This window comes from Balaenoptera musculus, chromosome 9, assembly GCF_009873245.2.
Source record: "Balaenoptera musculus isolate JJ_BM4_2016_0621 chromosome 9, mBalMus1.pri.v3, whole genome shotgun sequence".
In the NCBI taxonomy this organism is placed as follows: domain Eukaryota; kingdom Metazoa; phylum Chordata; class Mammalia; order Artiodactyla; family Balaenopteridae; genus Balaenoptera; species Balaenoptera musculus.
The window spans coordinates 77,946,083-77,958,574 of NC_045793.1; the positions used below are offsets into that span (position 1 = coordinate 77,946,083).

Consider the following 12,492-nt stretch of genomic DNA (forward strand, 5'->3'; position numbering starts at 1 on the left):
ACAAAATAAGAAATGAAAGAGGAGAAATCACAGCAGATACCACAGAAGTACAAAAAACCATAAGAGAATACTGTGAACAATTATATGCCAACATATTTGACAAGTAAAGGAAATGGACAACTTTCTAGAAACATACATCCCAACAAAACTGAATCAGTAAGAAATACTTAACTTGAATATACCAGTCACTGGAAATGAAATAGAATCTGTAATTAAAAAAAAAAAAAAACTACCTACAAACAGAAGTTCAGGACCAGATGGCTTCACTGGGGAATTCTACCAAACACACAAAGAAGAACTTGCACTGATCCTTCTAAAACTCTTCCAGAAGATTGAAGAAGAAGGGACACTCCCAAAGACATTCTATGAAGCCACCATCACCCTGATACCAAAACCAGACAAAGACACTATCAAAAAAGAAAATTACAGGTCAGTATCTTTGATGAATGTAGATGTACAAATTCTCAACAAAATATTAGCAAACCGAATTCAACAACACGTAAAAACGGTCATACACTACAACCAAGTTGGATTCATTCCAGGGTCACAAGGGTGGTTCAACATGCAAATCAATCAATGTGATACACCACATCAACAAAAGAAAGGACAAAAACCACATGATGATCTCAATAGATGCAGAAAAAGCATTTGATAAAATTCAACATTCATTCATGATAAAAACCCTTAGAAAAGTTGGTATAGAGGGAACATATCTCAACATAATAAAAGCTATTTATGACAAACCCACAGCTAACATAATACTCAACAGTGAAAAGCTGAAAGCCTTCGTGCTGAAATCTGGAATAGGACGAGGATGCCCACTCTCACCACTTCTATTCAACACAGTATTGGAAGTCCTAGCCACAGGAATCAGACCAGTTTTATAAAATGTCCCACCGTTTGTGTTTGTCTAATATGTCCTCACCACTAAATTTAGGTTCTGTGCCTTTCTCAGAAATATCACAGAAATAATGCCAGGTTCCTCTCATTGAATCCTATCAGGTGGCACAAAACTTTGATTTATCTCATTGTATTCATTGCTGCTGTAACAAATTAGCACAAATTTAGTGAGTTAAAACCACAAAAATTTATTTTACATTTTTGGAGATCAGAAGGCTGAAATGGGTTCACTGGGCTAAAATGGAGGTATCAGCACGGCTGAATTCCTTCCGGAGACTTTGGGGAAAATCTGTTTGCTTCCATTTTTAGCTTCTAGAGGCTGCCTGCATTCCTCAGCTAATGGCTCCTTTCCATCTTTTTTTAAAACAATTTATTTATTTTTGGCTGCATTGGGTCTTCGTTGCTACACGCAGGCTTTCTCTAGTTGCGGCGAGCGGGGGCTACTCTTCGTTGCGGTGTGCGGGCTTCTCATTGCGTGGCTTCTCTTGTTGTGGAGCACGGGCTCTAGGCATGCGGGCTCAGTAGTTGTGACTCCGGGGCTCTAGAGCACAGGCTCAGTAGTTGTGGCACACGGACTTAGTTGCTCCGCGCATGTGGGATCTTCCTGGACCAGGGCTCAAACCCATGTCCCCTGCATTGGCAGGCTGATTCTTAACCACTGCGCCACCAGAGAAGTCCCTCCGTTACATCTTTAAAAACAATAATCACATCACTCTGAACTCTGGTTTCATCATATCTTCTTCTCTGACTCCTTCTCCTGACCCCCTTTTCCACTTTTAAGGATCCTTTGATTACACTGGATTCACCTGGATAATCCAGCATACTCTTCCCACCTCAAGGTCCTTAACCTTAACCACATCTGCCAAGTTCCGTTTTCTATTTAAGGTAACATATTCACAGGTCTGGGAGTTAGGATGTGGAGTTTTATGTAGGGGTGCATTATTCTACCTATCACACTTATTTTTGATAATGTTCACTTTTATCACCTGATGAAGGTGGAGCCTGGCAGTTTTCTCCACTGTTTCTTTCCTTCTTCCTCCTTCCCTCCCTCTTTCTTTCTTTTTTCTTTTTTAAATATTTATTTATTTATTTAGGCTGCTCCGGGGCTTAGTTGCAGGCACGTGGGATATTTGTTACGGCATGCGGACTTCTTAGTTGTGGCATGCGAACTCTTAGTTGTGGCATAATGCGGGATCTAGTTCCCTGACCAGGGATCGAAACTGGGCCCCCTGCACTGGGAGTGCAGAGTCTTACCCACCGGACCACCAGGGAAGTCCCTCCGTCCCTCTTTCTTTCTCTCTTCCTTTCCTTCTTTCTTTCTCTCTCCCTTTCCTTCTTTCTTCCTCCCTCCCTCCCTTCCTTCTCTTCCTTCCTTTCTTTCTTTCTTTCTTTGACTCATGGGTTTTTATGGATTATAAAATAAAATTTAAAATTGTTATTTATAAAAATTATAAAGTCAGTAAGCAAGCAAACAAACAAACCTCTTTTCCAGGCTCATTTTGTACTTCCCTTGCCCCACTTTATGAATTAGCCATTTCTCCAAAAAGCTCTGGTTCTCTTTTAGTGGAGGGCAGTATTTAGAAATCAAGAACTGGGCACTAAGTGTGGTCATTACTCTTGGAACATTGCTGTTCCCAGGCCTCTCAGTGGACAGAAATTTATAATGTCAGCTCAAAGAGACTTGTATAAGAGTAGTTACGGAGCTTTATTCATAAAAGCTCAAAGCTGGAAACAGCACAGATGTCTACCAACAGGAGAGTGCATGAAAATTGTGCTATATTCATACAATGGAATATTGCTTAGCAAAAATTCAAAAAATAAATGAACAAATGATCATGCTATCACATGGATAAATCTCAAAATCATTTTGTTGAGTGAAAGAATCCAGACACAGACAAGAATACCCTGGATGAATCCATTTATATGAAGTTCAAGAACAGACAAAACTAAACTATGGTAAAGTAGACCAGAACAGTGGCTCCCTGTGAGGACTGGAGTTAAGTGGAAGATACACAAAGGAATTTGCTACCGTTATGAAAATATTTTCTCTTAATGGGAAGTTGGTTATACAGTACATCCATTGAATTGTGCATGTAAGATTTGTATATTTCACTGTATGTAAAATTTAACCCAACTAAAAAAACAAAAAAACATAAGTGGTGGGCTGACTCAGCTCAGCAGAGAGCCTTTTATGCCTTGTCTTGCTCTTTCTTCCTAGGAACAATTACGTAACGTTGAGTGTGGAAGCCATGACATAAGGAGCGCAGAATTAAAAGATGGAATGTAAGTTCCTTATAACTTTGTAGGACCACATAGCATTCCCCAGCTGTGTACCTCCAGAATTTGTGTGTGTGTGTGTATGTGTGAGAGAGAGAGAGACAGAGAGACAGACAGAGACAGTAAAACACAGAGACAGAGAAAGAAGAGAGAGAAAGAGATTGAGATCCTAATGGGTTTTAGCTATTATAATTGAGCCTCGGTTCTAGCAGCCCAAACCATTTCCCAATGGATAAACTTCCCTTGATCTCTTTTTCTCTTATCTTGTTTGGTTAGGAGTACAGTATTTCTAAACCTAAATGTACTTTAAGTCCCGAGGGAGAATTAAGCAGTTATCGCACATGACAGTAATTGCCTGTCCCTAAAGCGTGATCCACAGAATGTCAGTGTTACAAAAGAAAGATATTTCATATCCAGATAAACTAGATTAGGCTTTTATGTATGAGTCATTATAAATTATTGAGAATTGTAAATTCCCACCAGGGGAATACATTCTACTCATTTCTGAAGTATTTCTTAGTCACTGAAGCATTTTTTCCATGGTGCATTGGGCTGGATCAGAATATATGTTTGGAAACATCGTCCAGTGTGAGACATGGAATAAAATGCTAGCTGTAAACAACATTTCTTGGAATTGGCCATCTTCCCCACCTACCCCTCCTCACTTCAGTAGGTTATGTAGCTGGCTTCAATTTGCTGTCATAGACCAATCTTACTTAAAGAATGTGTTTCTTGCCTTGGCAGAACTATAGAAAAGCTCCCTAAGACAGAGAGATAGAAGAATTTTAAATCCTCTCAGTGCAGTGGCCTCACATCTGTCCTGCCTGTTTTGCTCTTCCCTTTCAGTTCCTTAATGCCTGCTGATCTGGGCTTCTGATCTGATGTCCAGGGCTTCTGTAAATATTGAGCATGCACACAGCAAAACTGTAGCAGGTACCATTCACATAGATGGTGATGTGAAAGGCACCCCCTGGAATGTACAGTGGGGCAGCCCTAGTCCTACTCTGACTCTTGGTTCCTGCCTGCACTGTTTTCTCATCGACTCCATGTTCTAGGTTTCACTATGCATGAATTGTGACTTCTGTTCGCTTTCCTAGTTTCTCACTCTTTTTGGTTTTCTTATCCTTACTTTCATCTTGTATATGTTTTTGAGCTTCTGATATATTCATCTGGGAACAAACTATGGCTAATTTTTATTCCATATCCAGGTACTAACCCTTCTTGATCATCCCCCTTTTTCTCACAAATTCTCTTCTGCTTAAAATAGTCTTTTGCCCAGATGACAGTTCAGAGACATCTGAGGGAAGGCTAAAGAAGGAGGAATTTTTGAAATTCAAGGTTTCTATGTGTTGTGAATACTTAGCAGGGAAGGTGAGCTCCCTTCCTTCTCAGTAAGACTTTAGATTGTTTGTTGAGAATTAAAATTTTAAAAAGATCATAGAACAGAATAGAAAAATCTTCTCTAAAAAGGAAGGATGGTTGCCCAGCAGGTAACATTGAACTGTAACTTGATTGACTATATTTAGCAGCTAAAGAAAGAACATGACAGTCAGATGGTGTGGGGGCTTGGCCAGCCCTGAAATTTCAGAAAAGAAACAACGATTGACTGTGCATAGGGACAGGACACTTTGGCCCAGAGGCAGCATAGAACTGACACCACTCATTCCAAGGTTATGGTCACCAAGAAATGTTTTGATTATAATTTAGCTTCCCATGTATTGTTCCTATAGGTAAAGGATATGTAGGCCATGGCACCCAGGAGCAGTAAACCTTTCCTTTGCAAATTAATATACTTGAAATGGAGTTTATGTGTCAGTCTTTACGAGCTGGATTAATGAGATGCTGCATGGTGTACTGACAAATCAGGTTTTTTTATTTTTTATTTTTTTTATAATGAGAGCCTCTGGGAACTACAGTTTTGTCTTTTATTTTATTTTATTTATTTATTTATTATTTATGGCTGTGTTGGGTCTTCGTTTCTGTGCGAGGGCTTTCTCCAGCTGTGGCAAGTGGGGGCCACTCTTCATCGCGGTGCGCGGGCCTCTCACCATCGTGGCCTCTCTTGTTGCGGAGGACAGGCTCCAGACGCGCAGGCTCAGCACTTGTGGCTCACGGGCCCAGCTGCTCCGCGGCATATGGGATCCTCCCAGACCAGGGCCCGAACCCGTGCCCCTGCATTGGCAGGCAGATTCTCAACCACTGCGCCACCAGGGAAGCCCGGTTTTTTTATTTTTTATTGAAGTATAGTTGATTTACAATGTTGTGTTAATTTCTGCTGTACAGCAAAGTGATTCAGTTATACATATATATACATTCTTTTTAATATTCTTTTCCATTATGGTTTATCTCAGGATATTGAATATAGTTCCCTGTGTTAGTAGGACCTTGTTGTTTATCCATTCTGTATATAATAGTTTGAAGTTACTGCATCTGCTAACCCCAACCTCCCACTCCATCCCTCCCCAATCCCCCTTCCCCTTGGCAACCACAGGTCTGTCCTCTGTGTCTGTTAGTCTGTTTCTGTTTCACAGATAGGTTCATTTGTGTCATATTTTAGATTCCACATAAAAGTGATATCATATGGTACTTGGCTTTCTCTTTCTGACTTACTTCATATGATAATCTCTAGGTCCATCCATGTTGCTGCAAATAGCATTATTTCATTCTTTTTTATGGATGAGTGTTATTCCATTGTATATACGTACCACGTCTTCTTTTATTAATTAATTAATTAATTAATTAATTTATTGGCTGCGTTGGGTCTTTGTTGCTGCATGCAGGCTTTCTCTAGTTGCGGCGAGCGGGGGCTACTCTTCCTTGCGGTGCGTGGGCCTCTCATTGCGGTGGCTTCTCTTGTTGCAGAGCATGGGCTCTAGGTGTGCGGGCTTCAGTAGTTGTGGCACGCTGGCTCAGTAGTTGTGGCTCACGGGCTCTAGAGCGCAGGCTCAGTAGTTGTGGTGTGTGGGCTTAGTTGCTTCGTGGCATGTGGCATCTTCCCGGACCAGGGATCGAACTGTGTACCCTGCATTGGTAGGCGGATTCTTAACCACTGCGTCACCAGGGAAGTCCCTACCATGTCTTCTATATCCATTCATCTGTCAATGGACATTTAGGTTGTTTCCACGTGTTGACTATTGTGAATAGTTCTGCTATGAACATAGGGGTGCATGTATCTTTTTGAGTTATAGTTTTGTCTGGATATATTCCTAGGAGTGGGATTGCTGGATTATATGGTAATTCTATTTTTAGTTTTTTGAGGAATCTCCATACTGTTTTCCATAGTGGCTGCACCAGCTTACATTCTGACCAACAGTGAAGGAGGGTTCTCTTTTCTCCACACCCTCTCCAGCATTTATTATTTGTAGACTTTTTAATGAGGGCCATTCTGACCAGTGTGAAGTGGTGCATCATTGTAGTTTTGAGACAGATCAGGGTTTTGAGCTTTCAAGACTGACAGCGAAGCCTTGTGAGGCATTTACCAAGGTCACGCCACCTTGTGGGGAGCTGAAGGAGTAGCTAGCTACTCTACCCTAATCATCTTTTCTCCAACCGCTGCCATGCTTGTGAGCACATTTTCTTCAGATTTCTTGTCTATGGAACTCTGATTAGTCAAGTGTGTAAGTATTAATGCCATACCAGTACCCATGTACTTTCACCATCTCTGTCTTTTTTCCATTTTGGGGTGAACGTATCAACAGGAAACAGAGGGATATTATGATCACACGTGGGGAATTTAGATAAAAGAAAGGATTTCCTAATGTGTCCTTTGAAAAGTTTTGTTGCTTTATTTTTATTTCAATGTAATTTTATTTATTTATTTTAGGAAAAGAGTTTAGGTACCAGTTTGCATGAAATAGCTCTTTGTCTAGTCCACAGATCCTCAAGTTTATTGTTCCCACTGATATTAAATGTATGATTCTGAGCAAGGATCTCTGCCAGTTACTATTTAGGTTTGGGGGTGGGTTTTCTCTCACAGAATTAGGCGTGAAAATAGGAAACTGATGTTTATTTATTTAATTTATGCAACTTCCTCTGAGTTTTGCTAAATTCCTGATTCCACATTGATAAGAGAAACCTAGGTAATTTCCTTTCATTCCAACCTTTCTCTGTGGAGACATCTGTATCAATGTACAACTGTTTTAGTTGCTGTGATGTAGATAACCACCCAGTCTCTTCAGCATCATAATCTGTCCTATGTTTAGATTGCCAAAATAATTATCTTGGCTGTGTTACTGTGTTATTCAGTGATATTTTATGACCATAATTAAATTGTTTAGATTTCAATTGCCCATAATCTAAGTGAAAAACAGAGTATTTGATGGATTAACTCATTGATGATTATAGTATTATTTGGATTTTTGAAAGGATCACATTCCAACTCATATGGGAGAATACTCTTAGGTTTACTGCCAGAAATGAGTTAAATGAAACTTTTCAACTTTAACGTGAGAGAAAGAAGTCCATGTGGAATGGCTACAAGAATAGATCTACTTCTAATTTTGTTAACGTTGAGAAAGTTAAACTTTCCATATTGAGTAGCAATGGTACCAAATTGTCACAGATCACTTTTGTTTTACTAGGATCAAGAAAGCTCGTTAGGGCAGCAGCTGGACCAGGGCCTGCCTGCTGAGCCTTTTTGGCCTCCCCCCAGAGTCATGTAATTTTCTCTGGAAAGCTGTGTTAGCTCAGACGCCAAGTTGTCTGTATTCTGATTCAGAGAAAACTCAAGGAGACCAGATCATCACTCAGGTACTAATGCTGTGTAAAGTGTTTCTCAAACCCCGGTAATATAAAACAAATCTCCTTCAGAGAAACCAGTTTCCATGGACCCTCAGTGATGACAAATATTATTATATAAATACAACCTTAAAACTAGATTTAAGCTCTTTATGCATATAGATCTTGCACATTCATAATCTCAAAGTAAATTCACAAATTAAATACAAAAAATAATGAAAACCAATTCAGTTCAAATTAACAAGACTTAATGAGAAAGATGCTATTCCTTTCCTAGAAGTACATTGTTACTTGCAACATAAATATGGTATTGAACCATATAATACACGTTCTTTTGAATTTAGTATGCCTATCATTTGATCACTCAATTCTTGCGCTACATTTCTCTATTGGAATCATTTTGCAACCTCAGATATAATCGCTGGTGGTGTGACACCCCACCCTCTTTCCCAAAGAGTCAGAGTTCCTGATAATCATACCCTCCTCAGGCTAGGGTTGCTACACTTCTCCAATCATAGTCACAACTGGGAAAGAGAGAAACCAAGAGTTACCCAAGTGGATCCCATAAATTTCACACTTATTCCTTCTTGCTGTGATTGTGTCACAGAACCCTACACCTCCTGCTTATCATGGTCTTTGCTGTAAGGTCTGTCTCTAGGTTGAAGGGGCAGTGGCTACAGAGGAAGCTCTTTTCATGGCTATGGGAAAGGTACAAGAGAACAAGCAGAGGGACTTCCCTGGTGGTCCAGTGGTTAAGACTCTGCGCTCCCAACGCAGGGGGCCCGTATTCAATCCCTGGTCAGGGAACTAGATGCCGCCTGCCGCAACTAAGAGCCCGCATGCCACAGCTGAAAACATCCCGCATGCCAAAACTAAAGATCCTGCACATGGCAATGAAGATCCCGCGCGCCACCACTAAGACCTGGCACAGCCAAATACATAAATAAATTATAAAAAAGAAACTATTTATTAAAAAAAAAAAAGAGAACAAGCAGAAGTATGCAAGGCATATAGAGACCTAGGCTTAGAACTAGCATTCTATCATTTCTGCCCCCTTTGTTGGGCAAAGCAAGTTACATGGGGTGGGGAAAGGTAGTCGGTCTCTATGATGCCATTAAAGCAATCAATTTACCCCCCAAATTAACAAAACAAATGAAGGCTCTACATGAAGAAAACTATCAAATTTTCAATATAAAATCAAGGTCTGAACAAACTGAGAGGCATAGCATGTTCTTGGATGAGAAGATTTAATTATAAAAAACTATTCTCAAATCAATTTATACATTTCATACAATTCCAATTAGAATACCAACTTGCATTTGTTTTGTGGGACTGGACACAGTAACTGGAAAGTTCATTTGGAAGAAAAAAAAATCTTAAAAACGTCAAGAAATATATCTAAAAGAATAGTGAGGGAGACTTCGCAGATATCAGAACATAGTATAAAGCCATTACAACCCAAGTAATATGAAACTGGCATAGTAGACAAATTGTTCATTCAGACATAGAGCAGGAAACATTAAAATTTAGCATATGACAGGAGTATTTTAATTCAGGGAGAAAAGGTTTATTTAACAATTGGTGCTGGCACAACTGGTCATCCATCTATAAGAAAATGAAATTGGATTCCTATGTTTCACATATACAAAAGTAAATTCCAGTTAAAAGACTTAACTATAAAAATTAAATTGTTAAGAATTTTAGAAAAAAATCTAAGAGACAACATTTACAGGCTATGGGGAGAGAAAGACCCTACTACTACTACTATTACTACTACTACTACTGCTACTACTAAATAAGCCTAGCATCTATTTTTTTTAAATTTACAATAAAAATTTTTTCTAGCATCTGTTTTTAAAAATGGATATATCTGAGCATATAAGTACTAAAATTTTTTTATGCAAAATAAACTATAAGCAATGCCTGCAGACAATTTGGAACAAATATTTGCAAAGCAGATAATGGATTTAGCAAGGGTTAATAACTATAACATACAGAGAGGTCTTAAAATTTGACAAAGAAGACAAACAGAAAAATAAGGGATATGAATATGCAATTCACAAGAGCAAATCCAAACAGCCAATAAATATATTAGAAGATGCTCTAATGTGCTAGCAGTCATAAAAATGCAAACTAACATTGATACATTGCTTTACATCTCCCAGACTAGCAAGTACTAAAAAAAAAAAAAAAAAAAAAAAAAATCTAAAAAGGGATAACAGCTATTGCAAGCAGAGAGAAAAAACCAAGGGTCCACTCATCACGCTAGTAGAAGTGAATTTTCATAGTCCACCTCTTTGGTACCCCAATGTCACATTTTTCTTCCCATTTAAATAACCCTCTCACTCTCTTCTTTAAAGTCCAAGGTCTCTGGGTGATGTTCATTCCTTTCCATCTGGTCTCCTTGTGTATCCCCAGCATCAAATGATGTAAAAACTTAAATACAAGTTCTTAATTTCAACACAGACATATGCAATAATTAAACATTAGCAGGAAAAATTGCAAAATAAGCTTCCATTTGAAAAGGGACAGAGTAAAAACATCCACTTGTCACTGGTCCACAGCAGACATTCAAACCCTGATGGGCAGGAGTGGCAAGGACTCTGGGGTGTCAAGGAAGTTGCTGCCAATCTAACAGACCTTGTTTCTGTTTTCTGGGAAATCCCTCCGTCCTTCCATTCATGCCTCTGTTTCTTCCTGAGGTGGGAGTAGGGGATCCTCCTTGTCCATCATATTTCGTGACAAGGAGTGAGGTCAACTGCCTAGTTTTAGCAGCTCACTTCTAGTGTATTTGGGGGCCTGAGGATGGCATTAGGGGCTGATTCATGAAACCATCAATCTGATATGGGGATGGGGGTTGGGGAATGGGGGTACGATGTAGATAGGAGGGTAGGGGGAGGACCCAGAAAAGCAAGGAGTTTACCTGCTGGCTCCTTTCTGTGTCTCATCTCTCAGAGGATGTAACCTTGAGTTGTGTTTATCTGACCCCTCCACTGGGAACCCCAGAGTTCATGCAGCTCTTCTGAGCTGAGGTGGTGGGAAGAGCCAGAGCCTCAAGGGGTACCTCCAGGTCTGGGTGGGACACAGGAACTTCGGTGGCCCTGTTATGATGAGCACAGCGACAGCCTTATCAGTGTCTGACCTTTACTTCCAGGGAGGCTGAGTCAGCCAGTGGTGTCGGGAGACACTGCCAAAGGTGTGGATAAGTCTGGATGCAAGTGCATCACTGTCCCATGTTGAGGAGGCACAGGGAGCCTGGAGGAAATCCAGTACCATCAACTACCACTCATTGAGAGGGCTAGGTCTCACATTATTCCCACCCATCTCATGCATATGCATATTTTTTAAATGGCTGTAATTGTAGGGCACATAATACTTAATATTTGCACACATGACTTTTTATTATTTGTGCAGGGTCTTACATTTTGTCTCTCTTAATTTTTATTCTGTTAATTTCACTGAAGAGTTGGTGAGACAGATAATAGAAAGGAAACCACCTACTCTCTAGTTCAGGCAGAAGAAGGAAGGGTGAGGAGCAAACACTTTTTTATTGGAGCTTGCTATGCCAGGAATTGCACTAGATTAGGCAAATATGTTAACTTGCTGGTTCTCAAGCTTGGGTATGTATCAGAATCACCTGGAAACTTTCAATAAAATGCAGATGTTCAGGTCTTATCCTATTTCAGTGAGCCTCTGTATCTTGTACTAACTTTTTGGGTAGGTCCAGTATGTACCTAACTTTGAATGCTTCCTGCATTAACTCATTATATCTAAGGTTGCTATCATTTCTCTCTTTACAGAAGCCCAAGCTAGGATTCAGAGAGGTTAAGTAATTGGTGTGAGTTGGCTGGAAGAGAGGGAGAACTTAAAAAGTAAGTTTTGCCTAAATTGGTGGGGAGTTTAGAAGCTTGAAGATCTTAGTTGATATTAATATGACATTACTCTTGCTCACAGTCTGGAGAAGATTGATGACATTATAGACAGGTATGCTTAGAAAAAAGTATTGCACATTAAACAAAGAAGCAAGAAAACATTCTCAGCGTTGGTTTGCCACCTTACGTTATTAACCCATTTTTTTCATTAAACATTTTAAGTATTATTTGCACATAGTTAAAAAAAAATGGAGAAAAAGTTTCTCCCTCAATATTAGATGTTTCTAATGCATCCTAAGGACTGGCATGGGGAGTGTTTATGCACATTTTAAGACTTACATTTTAAAATGTATGTCATTTTGGGTCATTTCCCGCATCACCCAATCCCAGTTTTGTTAGTTTTCCACTGCATATAGAATAAAATGTAAACTCCTTTACATGAGCTAAAACACTCTTCTTGATCTGGCCCTGCCTGCTTCTTCCACTATTTCTACCATTTCCTTTAACCGTATTTCACCCTCACTGGCTTTTTGCTGTCTGAGGGTCTTGCATCAGATGGTTTTTCTGCCTGAAAGACTCTCCCCCGATCTTGTCTAGCATTCAGGTGTTACCTTAGATGATCCTACACAGTTCGTCCATTAGTCTGTTTTACTTTCTTATGGTGTTGATCACTATCTGAAAGTATCTTATTTATTTACTTGCTTAC

The 12,492-nt window shown here is 39.6% G+C and overlaps 1 long non-coding RNA gene across 3 annotated transcripts in view; it reads left to right on the forward strand.

Annotated features, from left to right (window-relative positions):
* LOC118901278 overlaps positions 1 to 12,492 on the forward strand; it is a 58,327-nt gene that overhangs the window by 22,966 nt on the left and 22,869 nt on the right. For 2 of the 3 annotated variants that reach the window (XR_005021322.1, XR_005021320.1), the window contains exons 1-3: positions 68 to 429; positions 3,119 to 3,183; positions 11,715 to 11,786. This is a non-coding gene — a long non-coding RNA (uncharacterized LOC118901278). Of the gene's footprint in view, positions 1 to 67; positions 430 to 3,118; positions 3,184 to 11,714; positions 11,787 to 12,492 lie in introns of those variants that run through there. The other variant, XR_005021321.1, reaches the window with a different exon arrangement.